We start from the raw sequence: 21,744 nt of genomic DNA, 5'->3' as shown, positions 1-21,744 counted from the left end.
GTCTGTAAAAGGATATAGGTCGTCTAAATGAGTGGGCGAGGGTCTGGCAGATGGAGTACAATGTTGGTAAATGTGAGATCATCCATTTTGGTAGGAATAACAGCAAAACAGACTGTTATTTAAACGGTAAAAAATTGCAGCATGCTGCTGTGCAGAGGGACCTGGGTGTCCTGGTGCAGGAACCTCAAGGAATTGGTTTGCAGGTGCAGCAGGTAATTAAGAAGGCAAATGGAATTTTGTCCTTCATTGCTAGAAGGATGGAGTTTAAAAACAGCGAGGTTATATTGCAACTGTATAAGCTGTTGTGAGCCACACCTGGAGCACTGTGTACAGTTTTGGTTTCCTTACTTGAGAAAGGATATACTGGCACTGGAGGGGGTGCAGAGGAGATTCACTAGGTTGATTCCAGAGTTGAGAGGGTTGGCTTATGAGGAGAGACTAAGTAGACTGGGGCTATACTCATTGGAATTCAGAAGAAAGAGGGGGGATCTTATAGAAACATATAAAGTTATGAAGGAAATTGATTAGATAGAAGCAGGGAAGTGATTCCACTGGCGGGTGAAACTAGAACTAGGGGGCATGGCCTCAAAATAAGGTGGAGCAGATTTAGGACTGAGTTGAGGAGGAACTTCTTCACACAAAGGGTTGTGAATCTGTGGAATTCCCTGCCCAGTGAAGCAGTTGAAGCTACCTCATTGATTGTTTTTAAGGCAAGGATAGATAGATTTTGAACAGTAAAAGAATTAAGGGTTATGGTGAGTGGGCGGGTAAGTGGAGCTGAGTCCACGAAAAGATCAGCCATGATCTTATTGAATGGCGGAGCAGGCTCGAGGGGCCAGATGGGCCTATTCCTGCTTCTAGTTCTTGTGTTCTTACGTTCTATGTTCTTAATCAGCATCAGCTTCAGTAACAGATTTAATCCCTCTGTATCTAGGATAATATTTCACATCTCGAAATCTCTCTGGCTGGTGAGCGTCAGCTGTGAGTAACACACACCTCTGACCCAGAAGACTCTGAATTTAAGGCCTTTTCCAAAGAATAGAACTTTATAATCCAGGCTGGCATTCCCAGTGAAACATTAAACCAGGACTCCATCTGTCCTCTCTAGTGGATGTCAAAGATCTCTTGGTGCTGTGACAAAGGGCAGAACTCAGTCTGCCTGGACCAAGATTTATCCCTGATATGGGAGATTACTGTGTGCAGAGCGAACAATCATAGTTATAGAGTCATAGAATCATTGGGGTTTATGGCATGGAAACAGCCCTCCAGCCCAACTTGTCCATGCCACCTTTTTTTCAAACCCTTAAGCTACCCCCAATTGCCTGCATTTGGCCCATATCCCTCTGTACCCCTCTTACCCGTGCAAATGTCTAAATGCTTTTTAAAGGACAAAATTATACCTATCTCTACTACTACCTCTGGCAGCTTGTTCCAGACACCAGCCTCTGTGTGAAAGAATCTGCTCTGAGGAATAGCAGATTGAACAAAGGCACATTGTGAGATGTGGGTGCTTAGTGAGTGAGGAGACCTTTCTTTGATTGTTTTTGGCGATGGAGTATTTCAGAGCAAAGGGCCTCCCTGAGGCCTGTCGCTGGCAGCAAAAATGGCTCACCGTTGACTGGTGGAATCTGTGATGTATGCATGGTAGTGCCTAAAGAACCATGACATAGGCTTGGTAACTCGAACACTGGGAGCTCTTTATTGTAGGTGTTGGACCTCAGACTGCCCAACTGGCTCTTAGGAGCTAATGCCTTAGGAGTCACCTGATCTGCACTCTTAAAGGGACAGTATGCAATCCAAACCCCATATACATATATCACAAGATCTTCCAGTCTGGCTGAAGTCTCTGGCATTTTGTATGGCACACCTGTCCCACCACTGGGGAACCCACCACAAAGAGTCATCTCCAGTGGGATTGGAAGATCCCAGCAGCACGAAGGGCTGGAAAATCCCAACCAAGGTCTCTTCATGTAATATCCACACAGAGTGAAACCTTCCCTGGGATTGCTGAGACACAGTCACCGGTTAGGGAGCTGGAATTTTATCCTGAGTGGCTTTCTGATGGAGAAATCCATTTCCTTTGCGAGGTCTTGAACACATTAGCTAACTGGTGTTATTTAAACATCTTTGGTCCATCAACATGTGTGGAGAGAGAGGGGGGCAGGATCTGAGTGCTTGCTTACAGGCTGTGGGATGGCTGTGGGGGTGGAGGGATGGGGAAGTTGAATTAATTGTGAACTGAAGCACTGATTCACGCCTCCTGCTCCAATCATCAGTGTATCATGTGGACTGGTAAGAATGAGTTCCAGTCAGATTTTTTAAAATTCTCTCATGGGATGTGGCAGCCTGTATAAACAAGACAAGTGGAGATGAAACGGCAGCAGAGGATATAACTCCCCAGCCCCAGTTTACATTGATCAATTAGATCAGGATCTGTATTCAAACTCTGTGAATCTAAAACTTGCTCGGACATTGGAATGGGAGGAAAGCGGGAGTTGTTTCTGTATCTCACTCATCTCTCACTTCCCAATAGAACCCATTCTTCAGCAGAAACCTGACTGTTTGTTTGCTCACATCTTTCAGGACATTCTTGATGTATCATCTCTTCCCCATTATCTCTTATCCTCGCTCCCTCCCTAACAGCACTGTGGGCGTACTTACACCTGAGACTGCAGCAATTTGGGAAGGTAGCTCACCCTAACCTTCTTCAGGGCAATTAGCGATGGGCAGTAAATGCTGATCCAGCCAGCAATGCCCATATCCCATGAAAGAATTAGAAAATCTCAGCCTCGGGCCTCTTGGACTTGCGGCTTGTTCCGAGGGTGATGCTCGTTTGATTTTTTTTACCAGTGAAGCTGATACAATTTGAAGAAACAAATTGTTATTCAGTTGAGGGATGGTGGGATTTCTGAAATTGGTGGTAGTTGTGTGGGTGCATGGGGAGGGAAAAAGTCTTTTCCTGTTAAACGATACTCTAGAATGTTCATCCATTCACATATTGCTATAAGACTATGCACCGTTGAGAGGTGATGTGTGGGAATGTGCCACAAGTTACTCCTGTGAGGCTGCCGCCATGGCCTGTAAGACCCAGCAAGGAGCTTTGTAATAAGCACCTGCGTCCTCATTCCCCACACAACCACAGAATAATAAAGCCACCACGCTCAGCTCAGCCTGACACAGACAGGAGGAGGAAATAAAGAACAACTGAAAAAACTATTTTAACAGCAGTGAGATGAAGCAGAGAGTTAGAAGAAACTAATGGAATCAGCCAGTACAAAACAAAATAAAACTGTCCACATGAGACATCACAGAAAGATGCTGAAAGACTGAAGAGAAGTCTGAGGATGTTTCTAAATAAGAGGATAAATCAATCAGGAAGGATGGAACAGGATGAGATACTTTGGAAAAAGGAAGAGGGTGGATTCTCGAAGGCTGTTTCCCAGGGCTGAAATGGTCACTACAAGACGACACAGGTTTGAGCTGCTGGAAAGCAAGTACAGAGGAGATGTCAGGGGTAAGTTTTTCACTCAAAGGGTGGTGAGTGAATGGAATCGGCTGCCGTCAGTGGTGGTGGAGGCGAACTCGCTGGGGTCTTTTAAAAGACTTCTGGATGAGTATATGGGATTTAATGGGATTAGGAGTTACAGATAGTTCTATGGCTTGGTAGGTATAGATGTGATCGGCGCAACTTGTGGGCCGAAGGGCCTGTTTGTGCTGTAGTGTTCTATGTTCTATGTTCTAGATCTGATAGGGATCTTTAAATAAGGAGGGGGTTTGATTGGATGGACAGGCTGACTTATGGATGAGCTCTGAACAAGAAACCATGATTATCAAATAGTTATTTCCAGATCAAAGGAGACATTTGGAAGAAGGTTTCTGACCAGGAGAGTGTGATAAAAGTGTGGAACTCACTGCCACATGGAATGGCTGAAGCAATGAATGCTGGTCCATTTGATGGGAAGTTTAATGTGTACAAAAAGGTGAAAGCAACTGAGGGATCCTGTGGAAGTTGGGAATAGAGGGATATGTGGGAAGGATGGGAATAGAGTGAGATGGGCAGGGTGAGAATATTTTGGAGTTGAGACAGGGTGGAAATAAATGATTAGAGTGGGTGGAGACACACTGGCCTGGACTTGATGGCCGAATGGCTTGTTTTCTACATTTTGTGGAGCATTGGGAAGATGAGGATCAGTCAGGTGAGCTATCCAGTTACTGCTCTGTGCAGACCCTATGACTGATTCAAGACAATGGGTTTTAATATGAAATGTCAGGCAGCTGATGTTGGAAAAGTTTCTTTTGTTCTGTTGCTGGAGAAACTCTTGGGTTTTAAGCCCAGTCAGCCTGGCTAAACAAAGGGAGGCTGTCTCACAGACTTATCAGACACTATATCAGTGTCTCGGGAAAGTCTCAGTGACTCGGGCTGTGGTATCACTTAGCATAAGGCAATGAATGGTGTATTGCTACAGAGTTCAAAGAATTACTCTGCAAAGAATGAGTCCATGCAGCCAATTGGACCTGTGCTAAATCTGTCTCATTTTTGTTAATTTTCCATCACCCAGGAAATTTCTCCTTTTCATATAATTATCCAATTCCTGTTTGAAAGTTATTACTGAATTTGCTTCCAGATCACAACTCGCTGTGTAAAGTAATTTTCCTCATCTCTGCTCTGGGTTGTATGTATCACCGAGAGGGTGAGCAGAAGGCAGAAAGAGAAAGAGGAAGTGAATACTGATGTAAAAGTGAAGAGATTGAAGAGACAGAGTATGAATGAGAGAATACAAAAGAATGAAAGAGAAAAGGAGAATGAGTGAAGAGGAAGAAAATGAAAAGTACAAAATGGGAAGTTGGAAGATTATAATGAATGGGAAAGGGCGGTTAGTGGCACAGTGGTTAGCACTGCTGACTCACAGCACCAGGGATCTGGATTCATTTCCCAGCTTGGTCATTGTCTGTGTGGAGTTTGCATGTTCTCCCCGTGTCTACGTGCGTTTCTCCCTGCAGTCTGAAAGATGTGCTGATTAGGTGGATTGGCTGTGCTAAATTCTCCCTCAGTGTACCCAAACAGGTGGCAGAGTGTGGTGGCTGGGGAATTTCACAATAACTTCATTGCAGTGTTATTGTAAGCCTACTTGTGACTAATAAATAAACCTCATTTAGTTTTTACATGCATCGACCCGCACACCAGACTAGGGTGAAGGGGATTACTGCTGACTGCCTTTAATTAGTGGCCAATCCCTTGTCCACCAAGTTTACCATCACAACACCTTGCACCTCTGTTGCATTTTTTAGTAAGTAAAATTCATAACAATGTTATCAGATGCAACTTGACACTGAACCATGGAAGGACATATTCAGGCAGATAACAAATAGCTCAGTCACAGAGGAAGCTTTTAAAGATTGGTACTCAGGTGGAGAGAGAGGTAGGGAGGTTTAGGGTAAGAATTCCAGAACTTAGGGCCTAGGAAGCTGAAAGTACAGACACTAATGGTGGAGTGATGGAAATTAGGAGATGCTCAAGAGGCCGGAATTTGTGGAATTTGGATATCTCGGAGGATTGTGGGGTTGGAGGAGATTACAATGATAGGGAAGGCTGAGGCATGGAGGTATTTAAAAAATGATGAGAATTTCAATTACAATGCAGTCTCCTCTACACTGGGAGACTAGACTCAGACTGGGTGACCACTTTGCTGAATGCCTTCACTCAGTCCCCAAGCAGGACATTCCTGTTGCTGTCCATTTCAACACCACCCTGCTCTCCTGTCCACATGTCCATCCTTGTTGAAATGTTCCAGTGAAGCTCAACACAAACTGGAGGAACAACACATCTTCCAATTGGGCATTTTACAGCCTCCTGGACTAGACTCTGAGTTCAGATATGAACTCTGGTCCCTTTTCCTTCCTTTTTTTCGCTATTGGCTGGTCCAAATCTTTTCTTTGGACAGAGCTATTCATTGCTCTGCCATTTAAGCTGACTTTGAGCTTTGTCTCTTTATCACTCCCAGGCTGTTTGTTTCAAGACACCTTTTGTCATTTAATTCCTCTCACCCTCTACCCAATTCATAGAATCCCTACTGTGCAGAATGTGGCCATTCAGCCCATCATGTCTGCACTGATTCTCTGACAGAGCATCTTACCCATTATTGCCTGTAACCCCATGTATTTATGCCACTAATCTACCTAATTTACACATCTGTGGACACTATAAGGGACAATTTAGCACAGTCAATCCAGTTAACCTCCACATCTTTGGAGTGTGAGATGAAACCAGAGAACCCAGAGAAAACCCACGTAGACACGAGGAAAACGCGCAAACTCCACACAGATAGTTGCTTAAGGCTGGAATCGAATCCAGGTACCTGGTGCTGGGAGGCAACACTGCTAAAAAGTTTCATACACACTCGAAACATTAACTGACTTTCTCTCCAGAAAAGCTGCCTCAGCTGCTGATCTTTCCAGCATTTCCTGTTTGTATTTGGGAATTTGAAAAGCAATTTCATTTTGAATTACTGTGGAACATTGGCAGATTGGTATTAGAGATGTCGAGGATGCTGAGTGTTTGGGGTGTTATCAGTGTGAGTGTGTGAGAGTGTGAGTGTGTGTGTGTGTATGCATGTGTGTGTGAGAGTGTGTGTGAGAGTGTGTGAGTGTGAGCGTGTGAGTGTGAATGTGTGTGTGTGAGTGTGAGTGTGTGTTGTGTGTGGGAGAGAATGTGTGAGTGTAAGGGTGAGAGTTGTGCATGTGAATGTGTGTGTGCATGTGAGACTGAGTGTGTGAGTGTGAGTGAGAGTGTGTGTGTGTGTGTGAGAGTGTGTGTATGTGTGTGTGTGTATGTGTGTGTGAGAGTGTGTGAGTGTGTGTGTGTGAGAGAGTGTGTGAGAGTGTGAGTGTGTGTGTGTGTGTGAGTGTGTGTGTGTGAGAGTGAGTGTGTGTGTGAGTGTGTGTGTGTGAGTGTGTGTGTGTGAGTGTGAGTGTGTGTATGGGAGAGTGTGAGTGTGTGTGTGTGAGAGTGTGTGTGTGTGTGTGTGAGAGTGTGTGTATGTGTGTGTGAGACTGTGAGTGTGTGTTTGTGAGAGTGTGTGTGTGTGTGTGTGTGAGAGAGTGTGAGTGTGTGTGTGTGAGTGTGTGTGTGTGAGAGTGTGAGTGTGTGTATGGGAGAGTGTGAGTGTGTGTCAGAGTGTGAGTGTGACTGTGTGTGTGAGAGTGTGAGTGTGTGTCAGAGTGTGAGTGTGTGTGTGTGAGTGTGTGTTGTGTGTGAGAGAGAAGGTATGAGTGTAAGGGTGAGAGTGTGAGTGTGTGTGTGAGAGTGTATGTGTGTGAGTGTGTGTGAGAGAGTGTGTGTGTGAGTGAGTGTAGGTGTGTGTGTGTATGTGTGAGTGTGCGTGTGTGTGTGTGTGTGTGTGTGTGTGAGTGTGTGTGTGTGTGTGTGTGTGTGTGTGTGTGTAGGGGTGTGTGTGTGTGTGTATAGGTGTGTGTTGTGGGGAGGTCCCAATCTGAGGTTATAGGGTTGACTCTTTAGAACATAGAACATTACAGCGCAGAACAGGCCCTTCGGCCCACGATGACGAGGACGGAGATGAGGAGTAATATGTGGAATTTGCTACTTCAGAAAGCAGTTGAGACCAAAACATTGTATGTTTTCAGAAAGGAGTTGGGGTGAAGGGATCAAAAAATATGGAGGGAAGGTAGGATCAATCTCGAAGGCCCAAATGGCCCCGTCATGCTCCTATTTTCTATGTTTCAAAGTCTGTGATGGTGTCTGTGATGGTATATATGACTGTGTGTGTGCTAGTGTGGGTAACAGTGGCTGTAATGGTGTGTGTGACAGTGTGTGTTATGCTGTGATGGTGTGTGTGACAATGCTGTGTCAGTGTGTATGACAGTGTCCGTCTCAGTGCTGTTACAGTGTGTGTGATGGTGTATGTGAGATGGTGTGTGTGACAGTGTCTCTGTCAGTGCTGTGACAGTGTGTGTGTGATGGTGTGTGTGTGTCTCAGTGCTGTGACGGTGTGTGTGACAGTGCGTTTGACAGTGTGTGTGACGGTGTGTGTGACGGTGTGTGTGATAGTGCGTGTGACGGTGTGTGTGTGTCTCAGTGCTGTGATAGTGTGTGTGACGGTGTGTGTCTCAGTGCTGTGACGGTGTGTGTGTGACAGTGTGTATGACGGTGTGTGTGTGACAGTGTGTGTGACAGTGTGTGTGTGTCTCAGTGCTGTGACAGTGTGTGTGAAGGTGTGTGTGATGGTGTGTGTGTGTCTCAGTGCTGTGACAGTGTGTGTGAAGGTGTGTGTGACGGTGTGTGTGTGTCTCAGTGCTGTGTCGGTGTGTGTGAAGGTGTGTGTGATGGTGTGTGTGTGTCTCAGTGCTGTGTCGGTGTGTGTGACGGTGTGTGTGATGGTGTGTGTGTGTCTCAGTGCTGTGTCGGTGTGTGTGACGGTGTGTGTGATGGTGTGTGTGTGTCTCAGTGCTGTGTCGGTGTGTGTGACGGTGTGTGTGACGGTGTGTGTGTGATGGTGTGTGTGACGGTGTGTGTGTGTGTCTCAGTGCTGTGTCGGTGTGTGTGACGGTGTGTGTGATGGTGTGTGTGCGTCTCAGTGCTGTGTCGGTGTGTGTGACGGTGTGTGTGACGGTGTGTGTGTGATGGTGTGTGTGACGGTGTGTGTGTGTGTCTCAGTGCTGTGTCGGTGTGTGTGACGGTGTGTGTGATGGTGTGTGTGACGGTGTGTGTGTGTGTCTCAGTGCTGTGTCGGTGTGTGTGACGGTGTGTGTGATGGTGTGTGTGCGTCTCAGTGCTGTGTCGGTGTGTGTGATGGTGTGTGTGTGACAGTGTGTGTGACGGTGTGTGTGAAGGTGTGTGTGTATCTCAGTGCTGTGTCGGTGTGTGTGACGGTGTGTGTGACGATGTGTGTGTGTCTCAGTGCTGTGTCGGTGTGCGTGACGGTGTGTGTGTGTCTCAGTGCTGTGTCGGTGTGCGTGACGGTGTGTGTGTGACGGTGTGTGTGTGTCTCAGTGCTGTGTCGGTGTGCGTGACGGTGTGTGTGTGACGATGTGTGTGTGTCTCAGTGCTGTGACAGTGTGTGTGAAGGTGTGTGTGACGGTGTCGGTGTGTGTGACGGTGTGTGTGTGTCTCAGTGCTGTGTCGGTGTGCGTGACGGTGTGTGTGTGTCTCAGTGCTGTGTCGGTGTGTGTGACGGTGTGTGTGTGACGGTGTGTGTGTGTCTCAGTGCTGTGTCGGTGTGTGTGACGGTGTGTGTGACGGTGTGTGTGTGTGTCTCTGTGCTGTGTCGGTGTGTGTGACGGTGTATGTCACGGTGTGTGTGTGTGTCTCAGTGCTGTGTCGGTGTGTGTGACGGTGTGTGTGTGACGGTGTGTGTGTGTGTCTCAGTGCTGTGTCGGTATGTGTGACGGTGTGTGTGACGGTGTGTGTGTCTCTGTGCTGTGTCGGTGTGTGTGACGGTGTGTGTGACGGTGTGTGTGTGACGGTGTGTGTGTCTCAGTGCTGTGTCAGTGTGTGTGACGGTGTGTGTGTGTCTCAGTGCTGTGTCGGTGTGTGTGACGGTGTGTGTGTGTCTCTGTGCTGTGTCGGTGTGTGTCACGGTGTGTGTGTCTCTGTGCTGTGTCGGTGTGTGTGACGGTGTGTGTGACGGTGTGTGTGTCTCTGTGCTGTGTCGGTGTGTGTGACGGTGTGTGTGACGGTGTGTGTGTCTCTGTGCTGTGTCGGTGTGTGTGACGGTGTGTGTGACGGTGTGTGTGTCTCTGTGCTGTGACGGTGTGTGTGACGGTGTGTGTGTCTCTGTGCTGTGTCGGTGTGTGTGTCGGTGTGTGTGTCTCTGTGCTGTGTCGGTGTGTGTGACGGTGTGTGTGACGGTGTGTGTGACGGTGTGTGTGTCTCTGTGCTGTGTCGGTGTGTGTGTCGGTGTGTGTGACGGTGTGTGTGACGGTGTGTGTGACGGTGTGTGTGTCTCTGTGCTGTGTCGGTGTGTGTGACGGTGTGTGTGACGGTGTGTGTGACGGTGTGTGTGTCTCTGTGCTGTGTCGGTGTGTGTGACGGTGTGTGTGACGGTGTGTGTGACGGTGTGTGTGTCTCTGTGCTGTGACGGTGTGTGTGACGGTGTGTGTGTCTCTGTGCTGAGTCGGTGTCAGTTTCTGTGTCTGGTTGATTCAGTGCCCTGTTTGTGCTTGCTGCAGCCTGGGTGCTGATGCAGCTGGTAACAGGTGTGCTTGAGGGTATGTTTCAGATATTGGAAAGCAGCGCTGAGGGAACTGACACATTTCACAAACTGATCTCACAAAGACAACAGAGAAAACTCAGGAGCTCGCTGCAAAAATGTAAACTTGATCTCTCTCACACCATCCACCTCTCCATCTCCACTTCTCCCTCCATCTGTCTTTCAGCTTGTATCCCCCCCTCCATCCCACCTATCTCTTCCTCTCTTTCCTGCCCTGTGACTTCCCCCAGCTTTCTCCTCACTTGTCTCTTTCACCCTCTCTCTCCTTCAATCCCTCTGCCTTTGTCACTCTTTCATAATCTTTAACTCCACTTTTCTTCTTGCATTTTTCCTTCTGTTCTTTTGAATGTTCCCTGCCTTTCCATCTATCTGTCTCTTGTTATCTTGCACAATCTGCATCTCTCAATTTCTGCCTTTCTCTCTGCGAAAGAAATGTTAACTTTAGAGAAAGTTGTGACCTTTTTCCGCTGGTGGTTGAAGAGACAGCCTGGGTCGTATAGGAAGGGCTCGTGGCGAAGCCGGAGTTACACGGTGACAGAGTCCAGGTACTGGAAGCCTTGTCTTGTACGGTGTGTGGGTGCTGCACTGTGCTGTTGAGACAACAAGTCTTCACTTTAGAAGAATACTGTGTTTAACTATTGCTGTCACAGAGGAAATCATTACAAACAAATTTAATCGATGTGTGTCCATGGTCCAGTTAAATGCAAACTCGGTGTGTTTGGTGCTGCATACTTTAATGTTACAGTAAGAAGTCTCACAACACTAGGCTAAAGTCCAACAAGTTTATTTGGTAGCATGAGTTTTCAGAGCACCTCTACTTCATCAGAGTGCACCTGCATTCACCTGATGAAGGGACAGCACTCCGAAAGTTTGTGCTACCAAAAAAACCTGTTGGACTTTAACCTGGTGTTGTGAGACTTCTTACTGTGCTTACCCCAGTCCAACGCCGGCATCTCCACATCATAGTTTAATGTTGTTATGTCTGAATAAAAATGCAAATAATTAAAAAATAGTTTAGTGTACCTGACAACTCAGATATAACTAAATTAATAGGGAGACGGGTTAGAGAGGGAGAACCGTCCACCTGTGAGTGTCAGTCCACTCAGCAACACATGAGAAGGGACCGACCGATTGAGCACCCTGTCAATCTGGGCAATAAGAAACCTTGGCGAGGAAAAGGAAGACATTTCAGAACCAGTGGTATGAAAGTTACATCGTCAGAACAGACTGACAGAGACAGAGAAACTGGAATAGCTCGGAGCCTGGCAGGACGCTGCACAGCCCAGGGAGCTCCGGGATCCAGTGGATCCCAAAAGACAGGGCAGGACGCTGCACAGCCCAGGGAACCCTGGGATCCAGTGGATTCCCCAAAGGCAGGACAGGAGACTGCACCGTCCAGGGAGCCCTGGGATCCAGTGGATTCCCCGGAGACAGAGCAGGAGACTGCACAGCCCAAGGAGCTCAGGGATCCAGTGGATTCCCCAAAGATAGGGCAGGAGGCTGCACAGCACAGGGAGCTCTGGGATCCAGTGGATTCCCCAGAGAAGGGCAGGAGGCTGCACAGTCCAGGGAGCTGCAGGATCCAGTGGATTTCCCAGAGACAGGGCAGGAGGCTGCACAGCCCAGGGAGCTGTGGGATCCAGTGGATTCCCCATAGATTGGACAGGAGGCTGTGTGATCCAGGGAACCCGGGTTCCAGTGGATTTCCCAGAGACAGGGCAGGAGACTTCACAGCCCAGGGACCCAGTGGATTCCCCAAAGATAGGACAGGAGGCTGTGCGGTCCAGGGAGCTGTGGGATCCAGTGGATTTCCCAGGGACAGGGCAGGAGGCTGTGCCATCCAGAGAGCTGTGGGATCCAGTGGATTCATTGCAGATATTGGTCTATGGTCTAACCCTTAAAATGGAGAGGGAATTTGATGATGGAAGGGCAGAATCTTGTGACGGTGAGGGAGGAAACTGGAAGCTGAGTTAATGCAATTTTCCAGTTGATGTTGAGAGCAGGAATTAGTGGCACCGATACATCATTAATCTGATTCCACTGGGTAGAGAGAATGGGGAGGTGCAAATTCAGAGGCAGGCAGGTTAGGGTGAGAGAACAGTGTTGAATTGTAGAGAGCAGATGTTGTGCCCATGCTTCCCAATAGAATCATTTTGAGAACCAAGAGGGAAGAGTCTTTATTTATTCATTTATGGGCCATGGACATCATTGCAAAGCCCAGCATTTCCTGTTCATCCCTAGTTGACCTTAAGGAGGAGTGATGAGCTGCCTCCTTGAAACGCTGCAGTCCCTGAACTGGAGTTACACACACAGTGCCGTTAGGCGGGGAGCTCCAGGAGTTTGACCCAGCGACAGTGAAGGAACTGCGATATATTTCCAAGTCAGGACGGCGAGAGACTTGGAAAGGAATCTGCAGGTGCTAGTGTTTCCATGTGTCTGTTGTCCTTATCCTTCTAAATTGTAGAGTTCGTGGATTTGGAAGGTGCTGCCTAAGGAACCTTGGTGAGTTCCTGCAATGCATCTTGTAGGTGGTATGCATGGTTGCCACTGTGCATCGGTGGTGGAGGGAGTGGATGTTTGTGGATGGTGTGCCAATCAAGCAGGGCTGTTTTGTCCTGGCTGGTGTTGAGCTTCTTGAACGTTTGTGGAGCTGCACCCATCCAGGCAAATGGAGAGTATTCCATCACACTCCTGATGTGCCTCATAGAGATGGTGGACAGGCTTTGTGGAGTCAGGAGGTGGGTTACTCCCTGCAGGATTCCTCGTCTCTGATCTGCTCTTGTGGCCACAGCATTTATATGGCTGGTCTAGTTCAGTTTCTGGTTAATGGTAACCCCAAAATGTTGGTAGATGGAGAGAGATACCAAGAGGCTGGTCAAAGAGTTTGCTGAGTGGGGGAAGGAAGGACTCCTGGCCACAGAGGTGAGTGGGAAAGTAAAGGTGCTAATCTTGAGTTAACAAGTGAGGCCTTTACTTAGGACAGATCACATTCCCAGCCAGAGAAGAGATAGTGAAATCATGGCCAAGGATGAGATTGGAAAGAGGGATGGAATGAGGGTTGTGAAGGGGAAGATAGATCCAGAAGGATTTTGGTATCCAAGGAGTGTTGAAGGTGATAGAAGGGAGGTTTGTTGTGAAAGAGTGAGATAGAACATAGAACACTACAGCACAAACAGGCCCTTCGGCCCACGAGTTGCGCCGATCACATCAATACCTACCAATCCATAGACCTATCTATAACCCCCAATCCCATTAAATTCCATATACTCATCCAGAAGTCTTTTAAAAGACCCCAGCAAGTTTGCCTCCACCACCACTGACGGCAGCCGATTCCACTCACTCACCACCCTCTGAGTGAAAAACTTACCCCTAACATCACTTCTGTACTTGCCTCCCCGCACCTTAAACCTGTGTCCTCTCGTAGCGACCATTTCAACCCGGGGAAATAGCCTCTGAGAATTCACCCTATCTATTCCTCTCAACATTTTATAAACCTCTATCAGGTCGCCTCTCAACCTTCGTCTCTCCAGGGAGAAGAGTCCCAGCTCCCTCAACCTATCTTCATAAGGCATCCAGACAACGTCCTTGTAAATCTCCTCTGTACCCTTTCAATACCTTCTACGTCCTTCCTATAGTGAGGCGACCAGAACTGCGCACAGTGCAGTGCAGTGCAGAAATGTTGCAATAAATCTGGAATTCAGGAATAGTGAATGGAGCTTGAGTTAGCGGGGAGACAATTCCATGGAGGTTGAAGCATTGATAAAATGGAGAGAGAGGAGCAGGGCTGGAATGGAGAGAGAGAGGAGCGGGGCTGGAACGGTGAGAGAGAGGAGCGGGGCTGGAATGGAGAGAGAGGAGCAGGGCTGGAATGGAGAGAGAAGAGCAGGGCTGGAATGGAGAGAGAGAGGAGCGGGGCTGGAATGGAGAGAGAGCAGCAGAGTTGGAATGGAGAGAGAGGAGCAGGGCTGGAATGGAGAGAGAGAGGAGCAGGGCTGGAATGGAGAGAGAGCAGCGGGGTTGGAATGGTGAGAGAAGAGCGGGGCTGGAATGGAGAGAGAGCAGCGGGGCTGGAATGGAGAGAGAGCAGCAGGGCTGGAATGGAGAGAGAGCAGCAGGGCTGGAATGGAGAGAGAGCAGCGGGGCTGGAATGGAGAGAGAGGAGCGGGGCTGGAATGGAGAGAGAGCAGCAGGGCTGGAATGGAGAGAGAACAGCGGGGCTGGAATGGAGAGAGAGGAGCAGGGCTGGAATGGAGAGAGAGCAGCAGGGCTGGAATGGAGAGAGGAGGAGCGGGGCTGGAATGGAGAGAGAGCAGCAGGGCTGGAATGGAGAGAGAACAGCGGGGCTGGAATGGAGAGAGAGGAGCGGGGCTGGAATGGAGAGAGAGCAGCAGGGCTGGAATGGAGAGAGAACAGCGGGGCTGGAATGGAGAGAGAGGAGCGGGGTTGGAATGAAGAGAGAGCAGCAGGGCTGGAATGGAGAGAGGAGGAGCGGGGCTGGAATGGAGAGAGAGAGGAGCGGGGCTGGAATGGAGAGAGAGCAGCGGGGCTGGAATGGAGAGAGAGGAGCAGGGCTGGAATGGAGAGAGAGGAGCCGGGCTGGAATGGAGAGAGAGGAGCCGGGCTGGAATGGAGAGAGAGAGGAGCAGGGCTGGAATGGAGAGAGAGGAGCCGGGCTGGAATGGAGAGAGAGGAGCGGGGCTGGAATGGAGAGAGAGGAGCGGGGCTGGAATGGAGAGAGAGAGCAGCGGGGCTGGAATGGAGAGAGAGGAGCAGGGCTGGAATGGAGAGAGAGGAGCGGGGCTGGAATGGAGAGAGAGAGGAGCCGGGCTGGAATGGAGAGAGAGGAGCGGGGCTGGAATGGAGAGAGAGGAGCGGGGCTGGAATGGAGAGAGAGCAGCAGGGCTGGAATGGAGAGAGAACAGCGGGGCTGGAATGGAGAGAGAGCAGCGGGGTTGGAATGGAGAGAGGAGGAGCGGGGCTGGAATGGAGAGAGAGGAGCGGGGCTGGAATGGAGAGAGAGGAGCGGGGCTGGAATGGAGAGAGAGCAGCAGGGCTGGAATGGAGAGAGAGCAGCGGGGCTGGAATGGAGAGAGAGCAGCAGGGCTGGAATGGAGAGAGAGCAGCGGGGCTGGAATGGAGAGAGAGAGCAGCGGGGTTGGAATGGAGAGAGAGGAGCAGGGCTGGAATGGAGAGAGAAGAGCAGGGCTGGAATGGAGAGAGAGGAGCGGGGCTGGAATGGAGAGAGAGGAGCGGGGCTGGAATGGAGAGAGAGGAGCGGGGTTGGAATGGTGAGAGAAGAGCAGGCTGCAGGTTAAGGTCAGGAGATTCTCAGATATTCATAATTTTCTATCATAATTCCTCAGGATGTTTGAGCAAAAGAGAGCTTGGAATGGGAATCTGCAGACCACAGTCCTGCCCGGTCCAGCCTCACCATCAGCAGACAGCCAGACAAACACGGCATTTAGGGGCAGTGTGGTGAGAAGGAGAAGACGACTGCCACCAACACCCCGGGGTCAACTCTCCAAAATCACAGGTACACGTGACTACTGCTGACACCCACCCTCTGCGTAACACTGAGTTAGAACATTTCCTGTCATTTTCAATAACAGCAAAAATTTTTATTTAGAGAAGCAAAATATCCCAAGGTTCTGAACAAAGCAATGTCAATAAAAATATTTTTAATTCTGAGCCACAGGTGATATTCAGTCAGATGATCAAAAGCTTGGTCAAACGGCTGGGTTTTAAGGAGTATCTTAAAGGAGGAGAAAGTGATAGAGAGAGAGATTTAGGGAAGGAATTGCAGACTTCAGGGTGTAGAATGCTGAAGGCACAGTCAGAGATGGCAGAATAATTAAAATTGATGCAAAAGAGTCCAGAATTGGAGGAGTGCTGGCATCTCTGAGCTTATAGAATGGAGGAAATTGCAGAGATCGAGAGGGGGAAGGCCATGGATGGATTTGCAAACAAGGATGTGGATTTTGAAACTGTTAGACTGAAATGCAGTATAGGTCAGTGAGCACAGGGTGATGGCCGAACAAAGTGTGGGGCAAGTTAATATAGAGGCAGCAGAGCTTTGGATGAGCTCAAATTATAGAAGTTGAGATGATGGAAGGGGAGCCTGGAGTGAATTAGAATAGTTAAGACTAGCGATGACAAAATCTTGGCAGGTGCGGGGAGAGGGGGCATTGAGGCTTTCACACTTGCTGAGCTAGGGTTTGAGATGGAAGTAAGGTGTCTTGCCGATACAGTGGGTATTTAATTGGAAGCTCATTTTGGGAAAAGCTGTGACAGATCTGATTAGGATTTGGTGAACAGTAGGGAAGCAAAACTGGAGGTGAGGTATTGAAGGAGGATGGACGATGTGGCCAGACTGTTGAAGGATATCGGTAAATAGAGAAAGATGAAGAGATATAGTTTATCATGTCACAAAGAATATTATTTGTGGCTTTGGTGAGAGCAGTGCATACTGGAGCGGGGCTCAAAAAACCCTGATTTGAGCGACTGAAATTAATGAATAAGAGATTATGGGATAGATATTGAGAGAGATAGAAAATAATATTTTAGGAGATAGTATCTGAATAATTTGAGACATGGTGTGATTGGATCACTGTGCTTGGGAGGGACAGGTTCATTTGGTTTCCATATCTCCAGCAGGGAGAGTTTGCTCACCTCATGCCTGGTGCTGTTGTGGATCCATCGAATACTCAGTATCTGAAATTGGCTGAACACTAAATTCTCCATTCCCGCTGTCCGTGGGATGTGCGAGAAAGCTTCCCAATGATACTTAAAAATCAAAAGGTGAACGGGAGGCTGAAACTTAAAACAATCTCACTGAGGTAAAAGGTGCTGGAGAAACTATTAAACCTAAAGACTGACAAATCCCCAGGACCTGAAGGCCTGCATCCTAGGGCCTTAATAGAAGTAACTGCAGAGATAGTGGACACCTTGGGTATAATTGTCCAAAATTCCTTAGATTCTGGAAGGATTCCTGCGGATTAGAAAATAACAAAAGTAAAGGAGGGAGACAGCAAGCAGGAAAGACATTTTGATTTGATTTTATTTGATTTGATTTATTATTGTCACATGTATTAACATACAGTGAAAAGTATTGTTTCTTGTGCACGATACAGACAAAACATACCATTCATAGAAAAGGAAATGAGAGAGTGCAGAATGTAGTATTACAGTCATAGCTAGGGTGCACAGAAAGATCAACTAAATGTAAGATAGGTCCATTCAAAAGTCTAACAGCAGCAGGGAAGAAGCTGTACTTGAGTCAGTTGGTACATTACCTCAGACTTTTGTATCTTTTTCCCTGTGGAAGAAGGTGGAAGAGAGAATGTCCAGGCAAAGCAGGATGTCTTGGCAAAGCAGCCAGCATAGTTAAGGATCCTTAATTATGCTGGCTGCTTTGCCAAGACAGTGGGAAGTGTAGATGGAGTCAGTGGATGGGAGGCTGGTTGCATGATGGATTGGGCTACATTCATGACCTTTTATAGTTTCTTGTGGTCTTGGGCAGAGCAGAAGCCATACCAAGCTGTGATACAACCAGAAAGTGCTTTCTATTGTGCATGTGTAAAAGTTGGTGAGAGTTGTGGATGACATGCCAAATTTCCTTAATCTTCTGAGAAAGTAGAGGCGTTGATGGGCTTTCTTAACTATACTGTTGGCATGGGGGACCAAGACAGGTTGTTGGTAGTCTGGACACCTAGAACTTGAAGCTCTCGATCCTCTCTACTCCATCCCTATTGATGTAGGCAGGGACATGTTCTCCTTTACGCTTCCTGAAGTCGATGACAATCTCCTTTGTTTTGTTGACATTGAGGGAGAGATTATTGTTGTCGCACAACAGATGGTGGTTACGGCCAGTTAGTCTAACATCCATCAACGCAAAATTGCTAGAATCCAATATTAATGAGATTTTAGCAGGATACTTAAAAAATCTAAATGCAATCAGGCACAGCCAATGTGGCATTGTGAAAGAGATATCATGTTTGACTAATTTATTAGAGTTCTTTGAGAAAGTAACAAGCAAGGTAGATAAGGGGGAACCTGTAGATGTGCTGTACTTGGATTTCCAAAAGGTAAAGTGCCACAAGATAAGAGCACTTGGTGTAGGGAGTAATATATTAGCATGGTCAGCCAGCAGGAAAAAAAAATAGGGATATATAGTTCTTTTCTGGGTTGGTGAGCTGTAACTAGTGGAGTGCCAGAGGGATCAGTGCTGGGGCCTTATTTTGTTTTTTATTCATTTACGGGTCAGCATTTATTACCCATTCCCAATTACCCTTGATCTGAATGATTTACTAGGCCATTTAAGAGTCAACCACATTGCTGTAGATCTGGAGTGACGTGTAGATCAGACTGGGTAAGGACAGCAGATTTCCTTCCCTAAAGGACATTAGTGAACCAGATGGGTTTCTATGATATTCAACAAAGATTTCATGGTCATTATTAGACTTTTATTTCCAGATTTTTAATGGATTCAAATTTCATCGTCCGCTATAGTGGGATTTGAATCCAGGTCTCCAGAACATTACCCTGATTCTCTAATCCAGTTACATTAGCACTATCTCCCCACAATCTATACCAATGACTTGGATATAGGGGCCAAACATTTGGTAGCTAAAGTTGTTGATCACATCAAGGTATTCAATCTATTCAAGGCTGAGTTTGGTCAACTTTTATCAGAAAAGGGAGTTGAGGTCTATGTGGAAAAGATAAGTGTTGAGTTGAGACCACAACCAGATCTTACCCAATGATGGAGCAGACCCAAATGGCCTATTTCTGTTCCTAAATTCTATGTTCCTAATTTTCTAATTGAACTGTGAGCTGGCAGACACGCCACTGTGATAATGATAGGTCGTGAAATCAGTCTTGCAGCACAAATCCAACAACGATCACCCTAAGTCTTATTTCAATAGTGAAATAGCAAGCAGCGACTTTTTTTTTTAAAAACTGCTAATTTTTAAACAAACATTTAAGGGCAGGAGATTTAAATGTCTTAATAGTTTGACAGTTCCAATTAAATTTAAGTGCCTTGACAACTACAAGCACCTTGGCAGTTCCAATGAATTAATCCACATTTATGCACATTCATGTCCACTTTTACCAGTATTAAGACCTCTCTTAAAGAAACCTGATCTCTCCAGAAGGGCAGCAAAAGCCTTTCTAAAGGGTCCCCCTACTCCTTCAAATAACTCCAGCAGCTTTAGAGCTTCTCTGGAAAAGCCCACAGCTCATGTTTTGGAGATCCAGCAAACGTTGGATCTGTTCACTTGTAGATGTGAACCACAGATGTTCAAACTATGACCCACCCTCATTGCTACCATGGTGAAAATGGTGGGTGTTGGATTTGGGGGCAAGACTTCCGGAATCAGGTCTCGGTGCCCATTTGGTTAAGGTGGAGACCCTATCTGTCCTTAAAGAATTTCAGGCCTGGGTGTAGGCAGTAAATCCTCCCGGAAAGAGAGTGGCTGAAAGAGAACCTGCAAGTGAATATCACACATTGAGAAACAGAGCAAATGAGAGAATAATCAGGGAAAAAGGCGAAGAAGTTCAGATTCAAAGAGAGTGAATAAAGAACAAAGAAAATTACAGCACAGGAACAGGCCCTTCAGCCCACCAAGCCTGCACCGACCATGCTGCCCGACTGAACTAAAAGCCCCAAGCTTCCAGGGACCATATCCCTCTATTCCCATCCTATTCATGTATTTGTCAAGAAGCCCCTTAAAAGTGTAAAAAATCTGCCTCGTACATCTCCGTTAAACCTTGCCCCTCGCACCTTAAACCTGTGCCGCCTAGTAATTGACTCTTCCACCCTAGGAAAAAGCTTCTGACTATCCACTCTGTCCATGCCCCTCATAATCTTGTAGACTTCTATCAGGTCGCCCCTCAACCTCTGTCGTTCCACTGAGAAAAGTGAGTAAGGGTCGCTTAGTGAGAGTGAGCTGAAGGCTGGAGTGGGAGGAGTGAGATCTCATAGCAGGTGGGGACAGGATGGTGTCTTCTGTCAGACTGGATCGGAAGTGAATCAGGTCTAAGTATATCTCAGAGTTGGGGCTTGGGCTGTATCACTAGCTGCAGCTGGGTGGATCTGCTGACTCTCATGGATAAATGTTTGACAACATGTACCCAACTTTGTTGTGAAATGTCTCATTAGCCTGAGCTGTGATACAGAAAAGTTTAACCATTCAGTCTGGGAGAGAAATACAAGTAATGAATTGTAGACTTAGGTGAAAAACACCATGTTTAAGTTGTCAAATTACTGAAGGAATGATTATATGTGCTGCAGTTTCTATGACAACTAATGATGCTTCTAACTGGTGTGTTCACTGTAAGGGGAGCCCTTTACTGAGATAAGATTTCAGTGTTTGGAAAGAGATAATGAACCATTTCTCCCGCTGAGAGAGTTAAGAGGGTTAAGCGCCCTGGAATGTTCAGGTTGAGCTGAGACAGGAAGGAAAGCAAAGCAACTAGTTTGAATGGAATTTGAAGAGTTCAGATGGAAGTCAAGGCCCCACTTTATTATATTGCCCAACGTATTTTTCTAATCAGTCTGATTGTGCAGAATGCATTAGGATCTCGGAGAATGCCGGCAGTAAAAACACCAGTGTTCATTTTTTGTTTGAGCTGTCTTGCGATCTCCCTCGATGCCACTTGCTGTGAGACTGTATCAGCTGGAAGGTGAATTCAAACAACTCGAGCCCATTGCACAGCAAAGCCTAAATCCACAAGAGGCATTGCTGTCTGGTTCAACATGAATTCAGTAAGAAGTCTCACAACACCAGGTTAAAGTCCAATAGGTTTATTTTGTAGGAAACACCACTAGCTTTCGGAACATGAGTTCCCAAAGTCCAGATTTACCCTCCCTCATTGTAACAGCAAATCAGCACCCTCCCCCACTGCCGCCGCCCTCCGCCATCACCCAGCACACACTGAGAACTTAATATTAAGGAAGCAAGGGAAAGAAAGGTGGTGAGGTAGTACTGTTAGTAAGAGATGAAATGAGGACAGTTGTGAGAGACAACCAAGGCTCAGATGATGTAGAGTCCATTTGGGTGGAGGTAAAAAAATAGCAAGGGAATGAAGATATTAGTAGGAGCGTATGGACCCCCAAAAGTAGCCACACTGTAGGAAAGGGAATAAACCAGCAAACAACAGGAGCATGTAAAAAGAATTTCATGTTGATTGGGTTAATCAAATTGCAAAGGTAGCCTCAACCATGAATTCGTAGAATAAATTCGGGATAGTTTTCTATGTCTGGATCCAAGTACAGGCTATCTTGGATCTGGTAATGGGAAAGAGCTTTAATAAATATTTTCAAAGTAAAGGATTCCCTAGGAAAGTAGTGATCATAACATGATAGAATTTAATCAGGTCAGAAACACTGACTTAAATAAAGTGAATTACAATGAAATGAGGATAAAGTTAGCTAAAGTGGACTAGGCAGATAGATTACCAAGAAAGACAGCAAACAAGCAGTGGCAGGTGACCCCAAGATTAGTGATATAGTGGA

This window comes from Carcharhinus amblyrhynchos, chromosome 21, assembly GCF_965287045.1.
Source record: "Carcharhinus amblyrhynchos chromosome 21, sCarAmb.v2.hapA, whole genome shotgun sequence".
Taxonomy (NCBI): domain Eukaryota; kingdom Metazoa; phylum Chordata; class Chondrichthyes; order Carcharhiniformes; family Carcharhinidae; genus Carcharhinus; species Carcharhinus amblyrhynchos.
The sequence above is the reverse complement of the archived record's forward strand: the minus strand, read 5'-3'. Positions refer to the sequence as shown.